The sequence below is a fragment of the Mesocricetus auratus genome, unplaced genomic scaffold (assembly GCF_017639785.1).
Source record: "Mesocricetus auratus isolate SY011 unplaced genomic scaffold, BCM_Maur_2.0 Super-Scaffold_100003, whole genome shotgun sequence".
Lineage (NCBI taxonomy): Eukaryota > Metazoa > Chordata > Mammalia > Rodentia > Cricetidae > Mesocricetus > Mesocricetus auratus.
Genome location: NW_024429188.1, coordinates 56814312 through 56831295, shown reverse-complemented (window position 1 = coordinate 56831295; position 16984 = coordinate 56814312). Strand labels below are relative to the sequence as shown.

General features: G+C 37.1%; 1 protein-coding gene across 3 annotated transcripts in view; it reads left to right on the top strand.

Moving 5' to 3' along the window:
* The first annotated feature begins 11565 nt into the window (after nucleotides 1-11565).
* The window catches only part of Rps6ka6 (ribosomal protein S6 kinase A6), a 152309-nt gene continuing 146890 nt past the window's right edge, over nucleotides 11566-16984 (top strand). For 2 of the 3 annotated variants that reach the window (XM_040744334.1, XM_040744333.1), the window contains exon 1: nucleotides 11566-11618. The gene's annotated coding sequence lies outside the window, so the exon portion shown is untranslated. The remainder of the gene's footprint in view (nucleotides 11619-16984) is intronic. The other variant, XM_021234646.2, reaches the window with a different exon arrangement.

Genomic DNA, 16984 nt, shown 5'->3' with positions numbered 1-16984 from the left:
CTAAAGACAAAGCTGGGCGATAGTAGCACATGCCTTTAATCATAACACTTCAGGAGGTAGAGGCAGGAAGATTTCTGAGATCGAGGCCAGCCTGATCAACAGAGCAAGTTCTAGGAAAGTCAGGGTTACACAGAAAAACTTTGTCTAAAAAAACCAAAAGGACAATAAATTATTTTAATAAGCAAATCATACTGGATCACTTGTTTAAGGTTAAATTGTACAGAACAGTACTCTGAGTGTGTACTTAATTATGCAGTACTGGTAGGCTGGAGCAACAATTGCATATTAGCAGTGAACTCATACATCTTTCAGAAGTTATTGCAAAAGTAAAGGTAAATAACTGCTCCATCTCTTATGCAGCCTTGTATCTTCTGAAATCCAAGTTATATTGACCATCAGTTCTTTTTCTTATTTTGGCCTTTGCTGCTTAAGAGATTTTCAGCTGTGTATAATTTTTATAAAATATATTAAATACAGCAACTAATTTAAACCATAATACATATTACAAAGTGCCCAACTCTCTGCGAGGTACTATGAGGTTGAAAGGCAAACTACGTCACTTGTACTATTCCAGCATTTTGTCACTTGAAAAATGCTATAACACTTGCCATCTCATTCGACCTTCTTTGTCTTATCTTTTATCCCAAATATATTCTACACAAAACAAGCATTAATCTCATTTTAAAGTTTCAAATGAGGCTATGAGAAAGATGGCCAGGCAGTAGCTTTTAATCCTAGCACTTGGGAAACAGAGACAGGAGGATCTCTGTAAGTTCGAGGCCAGCCTGGTCAACACAGAGAATTCCAGGACAGGCTCCAAAGCTACACAGAGAAATCCTGTCACAGAAAAAAAATGAGAAAGATGAGACTAAAGAACTATGATTATTTATTTGTTTCTCAAACCTAAATCTGACAGTAATGTAGAGGTTCTTGTCTTCCCACCCTAGGCACAGAGCTGCTCCCTTTCCCTTCATAATCAGTATCACTTTGTCCCATGCCTGTGATCCAGTCCTTTAAGGCACCAAGCTCTTTGATAATGAATCTCTTTAAGGTGTTTGTGTTAATAAGTGTTAGTGAACAAAAGCATTACCCACTCTGGGAACACGATTTACATTTTAACCGGAGCTTTTAGAGAACAGCACTTCATCCTGCTCATATCACCCCCTGGACAAAACTTTCAAAACCTCCTCATTGTCAAACCAGTTAATTTTAAAAGTATCAACCCTGTGGAACAAAGTCCCTACAATTTGGTCCTAATCTAAACTTGCTAAAGCCTTTCTCCCAGAAATCAACCCTGTGTGTCCAGCAAACTGGACTATTCCCCTTACCCACATAGCCCTACTAGGTTAAAACCTCTCCTCCCCATAAATGCTTCTCTAATCTCTGCCCCTCCTTCACCGTTGGTGCTATTATCAGCCACCCTTTGAAGTACTTTAGATTAGTTGGTGGAGGATTAGGGGAGGAATTGAAACAAGCAGCAGGATGAGGAGTGTCCATCGAGCTAAGAAAGTGGAAGAGTTTCCACTGGAATCGGGAAGATTTGATAATAAGCTTTGCCAGTTTCATAGTCTTGGCAAAGGCTGTCAACAGAAATGTTGTGTCTGGTAAGCCTAGTAAGAAGGCTTTGTTCTGCACTCAGCCTGCCAGGGTCCTGAGTATCAGAGTCTCAGCAATGTAAAAACTATCAAGAGTAACCATAGTGCTCAGAAACTAGAAACTTCCAGAGTTTAAAGGTTAAATGATGTGTCCAAAGTCACGTAGCTAGGAAAGCGGCAGTAGAACCAGGACTTAACCTCATAGTTTACTGCTCTAGAAGAGTCCAAAGAGAACTTTGCCCTGTGAAGATATACCTTGTCTGTGTACAGATGAGGGCCATCTGACCTCGTTCAGTTTTTACCCCTGCCCTAGAAGTTTATCGACAACTACTCCTTAATCATTGCATTCTTAGCAATTCTCTTAAAATGACATTCTTTCTACTCCTGGACACAGTAAGGAATTCTGAATTCAGCTTCTTAATGTACTTCAGTGCTACTTCAGAGTGATTTGTTTATCTGGTTAATGTGCCCAAGTCCCTAGGTAATCAGACTTTTAAAATCTACCTTTGTTTTCTAGGTCCTGATAAGGCTATGGTGTTTTAGGGACTACTATGTAGTAATAGAGTTTGTTAGTACAAGGCTGATCCTTAATTGGAATTCTACATCTCTTACCTCTAGTCTTCTAATACACTTTCTTCCTTTGTGGGGATTGGTGACTTTCATAATAATCATACATTAATCAGGGAGGTAGGACTATCTGATGAATAGCCAAAGTAAAAACTTAGAATTAAAAGGACATTTCATAATCATGAATTACTAATTTTATGTTTCAAATTTGCATAATATATCTTGATACCATGATATTACAGATGAAGAAAATAATACTCTTATATTTTTTGTACTTTCTTCCACCATTTTATGAGTTATGATATTTTCACACTTATGTTATATGTAATATATGCACAAGTAATCACAATACATCTCATTTACAATTTTATCAAGTTTTTTACATTTACAGCCTGCCGTGTAACCATAAACCCTATAGTTTGTTCTGGAGGCTATGCTTAAGGAGGATAAATATTCACTACCAATCCTTTCTCTGGAGTTAACACATTCTTCTTTTCTGTTGGTTAGTCATTCATCATTAACTATTTTAATGACATATTTAATCATTCAGTAATTATTTTTCCCCAAGGAGGGTTCAGGGTTGCTATGCATTCTGAATTATTTGAGGCTTTAAAATGCCTATTAAATCAAGTGTGGAACTTTCATGTGTAAGCCCATCAGTTAGTAAATTGAGGAATGAGGACAGTGATTTTTGAGGCTAGCCTGGGTCACATAGGGAGACTGGCTCAAAAACAAAGAAAGTAAGAAAGAGAGAGACAGAGACAGAGACAGAGAGAGACAGAGAGGAAAAAGAAAGGGAAAAGAAAGGAAGAGAGAGAGAGAGAAAGAAAGAAAGAAAGAAAGAAAGAAAGAAAGAAAGAAAGAAAGAGAAAAAGAAGTATAGAACAAGAAATAAAAGAAATAAGGAAGTAAGGATAGAGGGAGAGAAGGAAGGAAGGAGTTGGTAGTGAGCTGGTTCAGTGCGCATTTGCTGTAAAATCCTCCCACCTGGAAGAAAATAACTGACTCCATAAGTTGTCCTTTCACCTCCATCCATGTGCACGGCAGCACACATTCCCATACACATGCTTCATAAGCAGTCATGCTCATACTACATGACTACTACCGCTAATACTGTGAAGTTTACGTCATCAAACAACTTAGCTAGTATTTTTGATTCACCCTTTGTTTTATAATTTTATAGATGCTTCTCTTTTACCTTCTGATATTAGCTGTATCTGAAGGGATGTAACAAATCTGATATCAGGCAGGTTTGTGTGTGTGTGTGTGTGTGTGTGTGTGTGTGTGTGTGTGTACACTACTTGTTTTCAGGTTTTAGCAATCTTCTTTAACATTTAATGATGCAATTAGGAATCTACTTTTTCAGTTAATAAATCAAATTTACTTGAAATACAGAGTATATCCTTTATATTTGCAAATCAAATTCTTATATTAGTTTAGGAATTTTGGTTGTTAATTTTTCTAATGCATTATTCCATTTGTAGGTATTATCCTCTTTTATAAGTATACTTACTAAATCATCTTTGTTATTCCACTTTATCATTTTCTCTTGAAGGATATTTCTTTGTCTTTATTCTCTGCACTCACTTTGATTATACTATATTATATTTCTTCTATTTAATTCATTTAATTTTATGAATTTTATTGAGATACTTGTTCTTTCTATCTTATTACTATTCAAATATTATTTGTCCTTAGTTTTTCTCTAGCATTATGAAGATTTCTGCTGAAGATGTTGCTTTCAATTCTCTCAGTTATATACCTAGAAATGGTATTGCTAAATCATATGTTAACTGAAAACAATATGCTTGGAAAACTGTCTTTCAAAAGGGAGACATTTTGAGGCATTCTGAGATACGTGAAAGCTAGGAGACTATAGAGGATGGTAGCCACATACATAGTCCCTCCAGGAAGTGGCAAAGGAAATGTTTTAGACTGAAATGAAGAGAAACCACACACTAAGTAGTACAAAAGAGATATCTCTAATAAATTTAAGTATACAAGTAAACATAAATTAAAATTATTGTATTTTGTTTGTAAGTCTTGTGTTTGTTTCATATGCAATTTAAAGACAAATGCAAGTAGGAATCATAATCAATGTTAAAGAGTATACAGAGAAAGACTAAATACATGCAAAAATTAAATTCATGTAAGGGAAAATGATGGAGCTAGAGCTGGTTAAGAGCTAGAAGTGGAGTAGAGCATTGCTGATATTCAGTTTTCAAAGTTAATTTGGTATCAATTTCAAACTACTTTCTTATAAATTTGGTGTGTTAACTATAATCCCCATGGTAACTACTAAAATAACTGTAACATATACAGAAAAGTAAATGAAGAGGAAATTAAGATGGTATAATAAAAATATTAATCAAAGACAAAAATAGAACAGAATAGAATATAAATGCACACAAAGAAACTGGAATAAATAAAGAGAAGGGAGAGTTAGTTTTCTTCAGGAATGTGGCCCCTAATAGTTTGCCCATGCTCTAGAATTTCTCTAAACAATACCCATATGGAAATCACTAATTGGACTTAGAAGATTATAAAAAGAGGACACGAAGTTGTGAGGCAATCATGATTGGAGGTGTTTAGGAGGAGTAGGAGAATATAAAGTGGGCTATATACAATCAAAATACATTGTTTACATGCATATAATTCTTAAAGAATAGATAAAATACATTTTAAATTAGCAAAATGGCAGAAGTCCATAAATGTTGCTAACATTTGCCTGTAAATTGATTATACAATTAAAAGATACATATTGGCATGAAGGCAATAAAATCTGATTCATCTATATGGTACCTACAAGATACTTTTCTTTGGAGACAAGTTTTCATTCTGTAACCCTGGCTTGCCTGAAAATCACCATGTATTCCAGGCTAGCTTAAAAATTATGACAACTATCATACTTCTGCTTTCTGAATGCTGCGATCACATGTGTGCACCATTATATCTTGTTAGATAGTTACTTTTGATCTAACAACACGAGTAGATTGAAAGTGAAAAGATGTAAATATATTCCATTCAAATAGCAATGAAAGCAGCTGTTTACATTAACATCAATCTAAACAGACTTAGAGCTAAAAAGAAAAGTCAAACTTAAAAATCCACAAATACATAGATACGAAGCAATTCACAACTACAAAGAAAACATTTTAAAAACAGATCATGGGACAAAAAAATAAATCAACATGGAAATTAAAATACTTTACTAGGAATAATCAAAATTCAAAACATCATTCCAAATATATAATATGTGATAATAGTACTCAGAGAAAACTTTGTACCTATAAATTACTATATTATAAAATAAAAAAGGGAGGATGATAATGTGCAATTTGGCACCAGCTTGGGTAGCATATTGAGGCTCCATTAAAAAATGAAGAAAGATCTCAAATCAATAGCCTAACGTTACACCTTAAGGAACTTTAAGGAGACCATGCTAAACTTAAAGCCAGTAGAAGAAAAGAAATACAGACTATGGCAGAGATAAATGAAATAGAGAAAAGAACCTATTTGTAATCCAATTGTGAGGTGAAGACAGGGAATACATTTTTGAGAGTTACTTTGTTATCAGAACTGTACACAATAATTCCATTTATTGCAGAAAGCAACCTCATGAAATAAGTATGTCACCATCATTTTACAAAGGAAGAAATCATGGCTCAAAAAGGTTTAAAAGATTGTCCAACATCAGACAGTAACTTGTCAAACTAAATTTCTGTCTAGGTTTGTCTGAGTCAAAAGTTGTTCTTTAGGCTGCTGGCTCAGAGAATACTAGATGTAGGTTATCAAGAAAAAGAAAGAAATTCAGAGGCAACTCCCCTCTAGGGATGAAGCTTATGGTTAATTTTGTTGTTAAAAATAAACCCAGGGCATTATGCATGTACACTACATATGTTCTACTACTGAGCCCCATTTCCACACTTAGCTTTAGATTTTTTTCTTAAGTGACCGAATAGACTGTACTGTTTAATAATTAATATTGAGAAGCCAGGGAAAGCTGATTTAGCAAAGGAAATTCATTTAACTCTGGGAATTTGGAGACTGAGGTGCCAGAAAAACATCTGAGTAGAGATGTCTGGTATTTGAAAGTATGTGTAATATTTTTGAGACAGGGTCTTATGAAGTTCAGGCTGGTTTCAGATCCCACTCGTTTTACCTCCCAAGTACTGGGATCACAGGTATGTGCCATCATGCCTGGTTTTATCAGAAAGTTTTTGATCACCATGTATCGAGAGATTTACAAATGTGCATTCATTGAAACAAGGGGAGAAATAAAGATTGAAGAATCATCAGTGTGGAGGTGATTCATGATGTTGAGAATTTAAGATCTCACAAAGGAAGACTCTACTAGATTTAGCTAAGTGCTTAGACTTGGACAGTACTCTGAAGTCTCTTGCTTAGATTTCTAGGACAACAGTGCTATCATTGACAGTTAGTAATAATAATAATGTAATCCAAGAATTGTAGCACAGTACTTATTACATTACTCAGGAAGCTGCCACAGGAGAGTAAAATTTCCAGGCCAGCCTGGACCACACAAAAAGACCCTGTTTCCAGAAAACATAGAAGACAAACAGAAACAGTAGTACTTAATATTTGTACTTGCCCTTATGGATTGTAACATGCCTTCTTCACTTTATCAGGAACCGGCTTTGAGCAAAAGATAAATGAATCAGATTTGGCATTTCAAGGGTTTGAAGTGGCGTCAAAATGTCGGTGTGGAATTGCCCAAGGGGCAGCTGAGGTACAGATTTGGAGCTAGTGTGATAGGATAGGACTTCAGATATAAATTTGGGAGTCATCCACATAGATGCGATAGTTGAAGCTACAGCAGTGGGCAAGATCTTAAAGGAAGAGAATGTGGAGGGAAAATAACTCCCGGAATAACTCTTGGCCTCACTAGTGCTCCATGCCTTTTTGGTATGTCAACCAGAGGCATGTACTTCTCTTCTGGAATATTACTCCCTGGTAGTAATTTGTTATTTATGACACTGAAATTAATATACCAAGTCTTTCCTCCTTGAAAGTCAAGCCTCCCTGAATTCTCCTCAGCAAGTTCAGAGGCATTTCGCTTCATTGTTATTGTTTAACAGTAGGCCCAGGGATTTTCTCTTCCATTTTTAGAAGAGAATGTCTATTTCTTCCTGCCAAACATAGATTCATGAACAGAGAAACTGTATGTTTCTCTCTGATATTTCCTTTCCTATTTGAAATGCTGGGCTTTCCCCCACTTTAAACCATGTTAACTCAGGACCTTGTTGATATTATGCATGTTCCTTCTTCTCAAAATCATTAGGAAAGACATAATTTGACAATTTCCATATGATATAAAGGAAAGAGTTTATTTCCTGCATTTTGCTCTTACTATTATTTCAGCTGATAGCTGAGATCAAAGTGTTACTTGGTATTAGACCCTTGATATATTAGAGATGAAAGAGACCCTAAGCATCTACCTAAGATACTATTTTCATAAATGAGGAATATAAGATTGAATAAAATGCTATAAGCCAATATTATTTCACAGTATTAAGAGAATGCCGTATGTGCTCGTGGTATTTTGTTCTGATGTTTACTGATCAAAGTGTCTATGACAGAAGTTTTGAAATGGAACCTCTCCTTAAACTCTGTCAGGGGTTTTACTTCAGACACTCCACCACCTAATACTTTCTCTTTCTTTTTGTTCACCTTTCCCTTTTCCTAGCGAAGGACTAGGGCTGCCCATCCGGGAACATCCAGTCCCAGCAGCCCGGGATCATGAGGAGAGCTGTCAGCTAATAATACTTGTAGTTCTGAGAAGAAAAAAAAGAGTAATCTCTGGAATCAAGACAGATTTGAATTGTAGACCTGATACTGATTAGCTGCTTGGACTTCAATTCCCAACATTGAACAATTTTTAACATCTTTAAACTTTAAATCAATGATATGATTATTATAATAGTTCTTACTTTGTTATGGTATTATAAATATTACAGTGTGCCTCCTAAAGTACTCCCTGCATATCAATAGCAAACAATGCATATTTACTATTACCATTATTGTTCTTATGCTGAGGAAGATGAATCACTTATTCAAAGCTATAACAGAATAAAATGATATATAGATTAGAATTTACGGTAAAACTTCTGATTTAGTGGTATTTCCTATCTTTAAGAGACATACAAATCTTCTTCAAAAGAAGCATAATGTTCAATTGATATGTAATACAATCTGAGAATAGACATTTCTTCATGAAATGGAAAAGATCACATAAAATCACTAAGTGTTCAAATTTCATAATTGATTGGAATATGGTAAAAATACCTTTAAAATTGGAAAAATAGTACATAAGTAGGTGGAGATTGCTTCTCAATGTTTGAAGTTAGTTTCGTTTCTCTGTAATTATTATTGTCAACTTGGTACTTGTAGGATTACAAATTAAGAATGAGCCAAGGGCATCCTGTTATATTCAGCTTAAATGACTTAGAGAAAATGATTTTCAATAACTCCATGATGTTAACATATTCCAGAAAGAACAAGAGAAGGCGGTTAAGCAGTTGGACAAAGAGTAGAAACACAGTAAAACAATCCAGTGGAGAAACCAGAATGAAAAAGAAAGCAAACTTGGTGAAATAATAAAGAAGATAGGTCCCAAAAATGAACACTGAGATTCAGGAGACTTCCAAGTGATGACTATTTCATTTGCAGAAAAAGAAACAGATAAACAAAGATAGGATTGAATCTGTCATTTTTCTCTCTGACTCTCCAGTAGTGGCCAAGTTCTCTTACAGAATTCTCTTTAAATTTTTATTACATTTATTTTTTGCATACTCAGGTCATAGAACAACTTGCAAGAGTCAGTTCTCTCCTTCTAATTTGTGGATCCCAGGGATTGAACTTGGGTTATACTGCTTGATGGCAAGTCCTCTTACCCACTGAAACATCTCCCTGGCCCCCACCTAAGGGCTTCTTAATTTCTTCTAGCTGTGATTTATACCAGTACAACTACACCCTGAAAATACATTAAAATTAAACAGAAACAGTAGTTGCTACCCTCCGATTTTTTTGCCAACTTCCAGACTTCTAATTCTTTCAACCTTGCTTGCCTCAAAAACCAGTCTCAACATTAACTCAGGCTACACATGTACGCTGCTGTCCTCTCTTCATGTGGCACAGTAAAGTATTAAGATACTATCTATTGAAATGGAAATTAAATTTAGTGAAATAATAGCAATTATTGACAGTAGAAATCAGACTATCTCATTCATTCATTACGTTACTGAGAATTGCAGTTGGGGTCTTGCCTGTATCAGGGAAGCACTGTGCTACTGAGATCCCAAGCTCTCCTTTTTATTCTTTACTATCACTTATCTAAAAGAACAAACTTTTATGATTATATTAACAATGGTAAGGATAGTTTTCTTCCAATTTCAGAAGTTTTTATTCCTTCCTACCTTCAGTTGGTTGACTTCTTGTTTCCCACTGCCCACGATTCTGTATGTGCCTACGGTAGTTTTACCCATCACCCCTAAGAAAATACTTGTAGATAAATGAGGCCTTTAAACCATGACGTGAGAAAATAAAATTTCACAAATCTAAAATCACTTCTTAAAGTAATTGATTTAATACATGAAGAATTTTACTATAACTTCGCATCTTTCACCAGCTGTGATTAAAGAGCTTGGAAAATTGTATCTGGTTGTTTTAGTTTATAATTTATGATTATTCAATTAGCAACAATATATTGAGTGCTCAGTATGTGCCAGGGTCTGTGCTAAGTAGGCACCATTCCATCTCAAAAGGAAAATTTCATGCGAATATTATTTTTAATGGAGACATTTGGAAACACATTTAGTTCTTTTCCTGTGATGTTCTGATAGACACTCTCTTCCAACATCTGGTCACCATTTCACACCTTCAGCCCTTGGCACAATACTTGCTACCCCCTGGGTCCCATTATGCCAGTGACATTCATATGTTCCATTTTCATGGTAAATAGTGATGTTTCTAGTTGTTTTATGAATGAGAAGTGTGCCTTGGAGCAGTGGTTCTCAACCTCCCTAATGCTGTGATCCTTTAATACAGTTTCTCGTGTCATGGTGACCCCAACTATGAAATTATTATGTTGCTACTTCATAACTAATTTTGCTACTGTTATCAATTGTAATGTAAATATCTGGAGTTTCTGATAGTCTTAGGTGATCCCTGTTGAAAGGGTCATTCAACTTCTCAAAAGGGTTTCAATTTACAGGTTGAGAAACACTGCCTTAGAGCTTATATGATCCCCAGATACTGCTGGTGGGGATCAGTTTGTCACTGCATACAAGCAGAGTCTTAATACTATTTTCCCCTGTGTTCTAACATTGTGTTCCTATTTGCATGTTATAGGGAATAAAAGCAAAGAACATTTTTTGACATGCAAATCCAGGTCTTGGGGTGCATTCTGTAACAAATCACCCTGGATTTGGAATACATTTTAAGAGATTAAACAGCTAGAAAGAACATAAAATAAGAAAAGGAAAAATAATTTGCCCATCAGTCCTACTTCCAGGGCTGAATGTGAATTGACACATTCGATCTGCAACTCAGAAAGATTTAGTTATACATAATGTTGTCCTCAGTATTTGCATACAGCAACTTCAGTTCTGATGTCTTCCTATTTCCTTCTGTAATTTTGTATTTTCATGCCAGTCAAGTTGCTTAAAATTGTACTTTCTAGCCTAAGAATTTCAGACATGCAATATCTTCTCTTTTGTCAGTACTTTGGGAATATATAGGAGCTTAGGGTATCCTCCTTGATTCAATTTTTGCCTTCAGTTTTGCTCATGTCTTATCTTTAAACTCTACTTCTGCCCATGCCAGTTAGGATGACAAGTTACCAAGTTCTGCTTGCATGTTAGGACCCTGCCTTGGTATGTGTTTTTGTGCCAACCTTGGATAAGGAAGCATTAAGCCCACTGCCTATTTTAACTCTGTCTATATCCTGTTCTCTCCATTTTAACAAGTGAACCAGTCTCTGACCTTAGTTTTACCCTTTGTGTCTTGAGCCCTTTGTGCCACAGCAGTTGATTTCTTCTTTCCTATTATCCGCATATTGCCTATGAGTAAGACTTGCTCACCAGAATATTCTTTCTGCCTCACCGGAACACCAAATTGTCTGCGAGCACTAAGGAAACCAGGTACAATTTCTCCACAGCAGGCAGAAGACAGCAGCTCCTTAATTTTGAGGCCACGTCGGCCTCCCAGTTAGGAAGCTGACAACACTGATATAATGTCTACATAGACAGGGTTAAATTAGACATGGCCAGAGACTAAGGAGTTCTCACTTGTGATTGGTGAGGACGGAGATTCCTGGAGTCCTGCCACTCCCAGAAGGGTATAAATGGGCAGCACTGAATTAGAATCTTCACAGGTGGTAGAGAGAAGGCAGGCAGAGTAGCCAGCAGAGGCTTAGAAGCAGAAAGCAGCATTCAGGTAAGATTTCTTGTTGCTATAGTATGTGGACTGTGAAATCTTTAGGGTTTGTATGTGTATACATGTGTGCATGCCTGTGTGTGTGTGTGTGTGTGTGTGTGTGTGTGCGTGCGTGTGTGTACATTCATGCATTTGGGTTGTGAGTACTCAGAGATCCTTGAGCAAGTCTCACTCAAATCGATTATTTTTTTCCTGAAGCTGAAGATTGCTCCAAATTTTTTTATTCCCTGTCTCACACCTATCACTGATAGGTTATTTCTGAAGAGTTGTTGGTATTTGTTAAAAGGCAGAGGCTTTTCCTGAGAAAAACTGGGCCTCTCCAGGATAGCCTAGAGCTGATGAAGAATAACTATATTCAGCTGCATCCATTAAGGAGGAAGCTGGCACAAGAAGGGGGGGTTAGGGCTCTTGCTCCCAAGCCAGATATGGCTTGGAGGTAGCAACCAGGGAATTATGTGCCAAAGCAGAGGAGGCCTTCAGGGTGATACCAGAAGGCTTGGCATGGAAGCTGTTTGGATAATGGTCCCTCATACTTCTGCAGTGCTCTATGCTTTGCAAAGTGCCTCCAGGTTTGTGATTTCACTAGGCTCTTCCAGCACCTCTCTGAGGTGGTTAAAGCTGGTGGTAGATGTAAAGGAACTTGCAAGGTCACAAAGCGAGTAGGTGGCAGAGGTGGGACTTCATAGCCAGGGCCCCTACTTCTTGGCCCTGTGCCCTCAAAGTGCAGCAAGTTGGCAGCCTATGGATGAATGAATGCAAAGGGCCAGCTTCTCTGTGGTGAGTAGCTTTTCAAGGGTTCTCACAACAGGCATGGAAACCTCAGAGTGAAAAACTACCTTGTCACTGATTGTTTCTGGGGAATCTGGCTAATGTGGCTCAGTATAGCTAAACAACTTTCCTGAAATAAAGTTTGCCTTCTTTAGTAGCCAGCCTCTTCTCCTTTTACAAGCACAGAATTAATACTTTGTGTTTTTAATGAGTATTGGGGATCAAACCCAGAGCCTCCTCATGTCAGACAACAGTAGTAACCCTAATCCAAGTTGCTGATTTCTCAAATAAGACTGTGTTCATTTCTGCTGGTTTTGCTGGTAACCTTATTAACGTCATGGATATTTCTGCTGCAATCTATTGGCAGTCAACATTGAGTCTCATACCTAGTAAGGGCCACAAGACTCAATTCTCTTTACAGCCAGCCGTTGGTGCTCTGGTTACTCTTTCTAGACAGCATTAGGATTGGCGCCCAAAATCTTGGTGACTCAGATTGAGTGGGTAACCTCTTCAAATGACATTTCTTAACGTTCTTTCTACTCTGATTGTTACGTGAACTGGAAAATGGGCATTTTCTCTCCCCATGTCAATTAGCTAAAGCAAGATAAGCATGACTGATCTCCATAGGACTGAACTTTCAGGCACTTTGTTGGGGCATAAAAGTGAGGAAGCATTTCACCAACTAATTCTAAATGGCTGAGGCATATATATGCAAACACATAACATCCCATTTTCCTTATGGAACCACCCCTACCTTTGCTTCAAGGCAAAGCAGCCAAGAACAACTTTGTTCTTCCTCTCTTTCATAGGTACACTATCAGGCTGAACTATAAATAAGTACTTTCACTCTCAGATTTTTCTTGTTATACCCCAAACCCAAAACTTGAAACACTGCAGACATAAAATGATTCTCCTTAAATCTTCAAGCTGCCATGGGTGACTTTGTTGTCAGGCAAGTTATTCAATATAGGTGTCTGAGGGCAGATTCTACCCTATCCAAATCCTCTGCTTTATACTTGTAAGAGGGCCCTCTAATCTACACACAAGTACAGTCGTAGTTTTACTTATTTAGAGTCAAGTAAATTTCATATTGCCTTTGAGCCAGGCACGGTGACAGTACTTGTAATGTAGGAGACTGAGGCAGAAAGACTGTGCTGTGACTTCAGTGCCAACCTGGGCTACATAGTGAGATCCAGCCTTGATCTAAAGGGATGACACCAACTGGCAAGCTAAGCAATAGTGGAGAGACCACCTCAAATGCCCATTCCTGATAATGAACTTGATGTCTATAACTATCCTGGAGCCTTCATCCAGTGACTGATGGAAGCAGAGGCAAACATCCACTGAACCCATGGAACCCAGTGACAGAGAGGAGCGATGAGCAAATTGGCTAAGAATGGGCTGGCAAAACCAGCAGAGACAGCTGATCTGAACAGGGGAGAGCTCTTGGACCCCAGACTGACAGCTGGGAGGCCAGCATGGGACTGATCCAGATCCACTGAGTGTGAGAGTCAGTGAGGAGGCCTGGGCAACCTATGGGGCCCTGGGCAGTGGATCAGTCTTTATTCCTGGCATAAAAATGGACTTCGTGTGTCCATAACACAAAGAGGGATGCTCTCTCAGCCTGGACTCTTAGAGGAGTTGTCTGGACCCTACCCTGAGTGAAGTGACAGACTCTAGATATCCCCTATGTGGAAGGAAGTGGCGATAGGGTGGGAGGCTGGGGGAGGATGGTGGGGGTGCGGGAGAAGGGGAGGGAGAGGGAACTGGGATTGACATGTGAAGCAAGCTATTTAAAATTAAAATAATTAAAGGAAAAAAAGTAAAAGCAATCTGGAAGCTTCCCTAGCTTTGGCTTGCTCTAGCTCATGAGAGATGTCCTTGTTGTTGAAAAATAAATGAAAGCATAAACGCAGAGTACCAAAAAGTACATCGTGTGCAATCAGTAAGGGACATACATGTAGAAATTTCATTATAATACCTCACTTAGGTCTCATGATTCAGTAAATGAAAACACAGTAAATGTATTAATTTATAATTTAATATTTGCTTCATCAAAATGGAAAAATATAGTTAGTATGTTGAGGATCTTCAAACTTTTGAAGGCTCCAATTTCAGAAGCAGATTTTTAACTATGTCCTGTGCACAGTATCATTTACGTTCTGGCCTGCAATCTCTTCCTCAAAGAAGCTTTTATGCTTTCCTCTAATTACAAGTTTGCCAATATTCTTCTTCAAGTGTGCCCTATAACAACCTACCTGTTTTATATAGTATTATGCATACAGAAAAGTGTGTTACAGCTGTGTCTGGATAATATAGTATTTTAAATGATATTAGTATTGTTTTCAATTGTGTTGACTTTTTGCCTTGCTTTGTGACTGTGATTGTTTATGTTATTTGTTTATTCCATTCTTCATTTCTTGAAACAGTCTTACATAGCTCTGGCCGGCTGCTGGCTACAAAATCTCCATGAAGCCTGTCTGGCCTTAAATTCTTGATTCTCCTGTTTTTACTTCCCAAGTGCTGGGATTATAAGCAAGCAATACCACATCTGCTTTATGTAGTAGTGGGTATCAAAGATAAGGTTTTGTACATTCAAGATAACTAGTCTATCAACTGCCCCATACCCCCAGCAATGTGTTTTAAGTTTCGAATTGTTACCCACCTTTCACTTTTTCCAGGCTGTTCTCATGATCAGAAAGAGTATTTTCAATAAAGTGCTAAAAACGCAGTTATATACTGTTGTTAAGGCAGGTCCTCTCATATACTTAATTTTTGAGGTTAAATTAGTATATTTTGTCTTCATTTAAAAAAGAATATGTGGTAACATTTGCCCTTCCTTTCAAACCAGTGTCTTGCCTACATGCATGTCTGTGTGAGGGTGCCAGATCTTGGAGTTACAGACAGTTGTGAGCTGCCATGTGGGTGCTGGGAATTGAACTCAGGTCCTCTGGAAGAGCAGCCGGTGCTCTTTAGCCACTGAGTCATCTCTCCAACCCCTCAGACCAGTGTCAAAGCAGACTTCTTTCCTTTACAATTTTGTCATTTGGCAATTTCAAAAGGACTCCTTTTCTGTTTTCAGTTGTGATCCTGATTACAATGTGAATAAAGACAGCAGTTTATCAACTCCCACCGTTGGTAACAACTAGGTGAGAATGGTTTGTCTCCTAACTAGAAATCCTATTTCCTCAAGCTACATTTTGCCTCTCTTAACAATAGGGACATTGTATCTTGTTTAATTCAGATATTCTAGCTATAAGACAGTCATTTGATCCTCTAGGATTATTTACACTTCCAAAACAGGAAGGTAAGTTTGGCCTGACTTGTGTCTCTGAACCAATGCTATCTTATTGAAGATTGCATTCAATCTCTGTCTTTCCAGTTTATGTTATCTGTAGCTAACAAAGGCAAATCACATGCCTCAGTCTTCGCAGTATTTTACTATACTAATACTCCTCCAAAATAGAATTCAAAGTTGAATTGATAGAACACCCGTTTCAGAATCAGACATTTTAAATACAAAACTTACCTACAAGTCAGTACAACAGACAGCCGTGTTGAGTATATGATGTTGATCTGTTAGGAGAGAAGGTGGACAAGAGGCCAAAGAAACATTAGTCTCTCACTATTCCTATCACTTTCAAGAGTGAACGTTTTCCTTCCTGGGAGTTTGTGTTAGAGACCAGGTTAAAAAAAATTTGAAAAGCACATATTGATGCAGTTGATTCAGCCTTGAAGAATAGAGGAGCCAAAGTGATTTAGAGCAACTACGGTGTAATAAAAAGAGATTAACTTGACATCAAGACTTGGATTCCAATCTGAGTTCTAACACATACTAGCTAGGTGATCTTGGACAAATTGTCTGTTATTTGTGGGACCTACATGCTAGGTTTTATTTTTATGAACACAGATAGTACCTAGTGAATTGTGTTGTGGTGATTAAGTCAAGATATGCACTAAACTCCCAAAGCCTTCTTATAAAAGGTATAAAAATGAAGAGGAATTGCTCAACAGGGATTCACTTCCTACTGCTCTATTTTTTTAGTCTTTTCAAAGGAATCTTAATTTCTAACATTTCCTAAATGAAAGATATGCATGGGAATACAATATAGTTTTTCAGATTCTCCATATCTTTCAAACTGATGTCGAGATATTAGTAATACGGTAATACCAGACATTTAAATACAAATATACATAGATATACATATATTTTATCATACAATAGCCAAGCATTATATTTCCTATAATATGAACTTCTTTTCATTAATTTGAGTTAGAAAAATCATTATTTATTATATGTCAAATTGAAAAGCTAAATTGTACAGATAGGTTGTCTCCTACAGGGACTATGCAAAACAATCTATTGAAGTGTGGGAATGAAACTAGTATAGTGTTTCGAGTTAATTTTAGCTCATTTGTTACATTTTTGGATATATATATCTGGGGAATGCACATGCCAAGTTTATGAACAATACCCAAAATTTAAAGATCACTGCTTTGGAAGATTACATAGAGTGATAATTTCTCTTAGATATTCATCATATTTTGAATAAAATGCCTCTGTTCCTCTAATGAGTATACCCATCCTCTTGAACTAT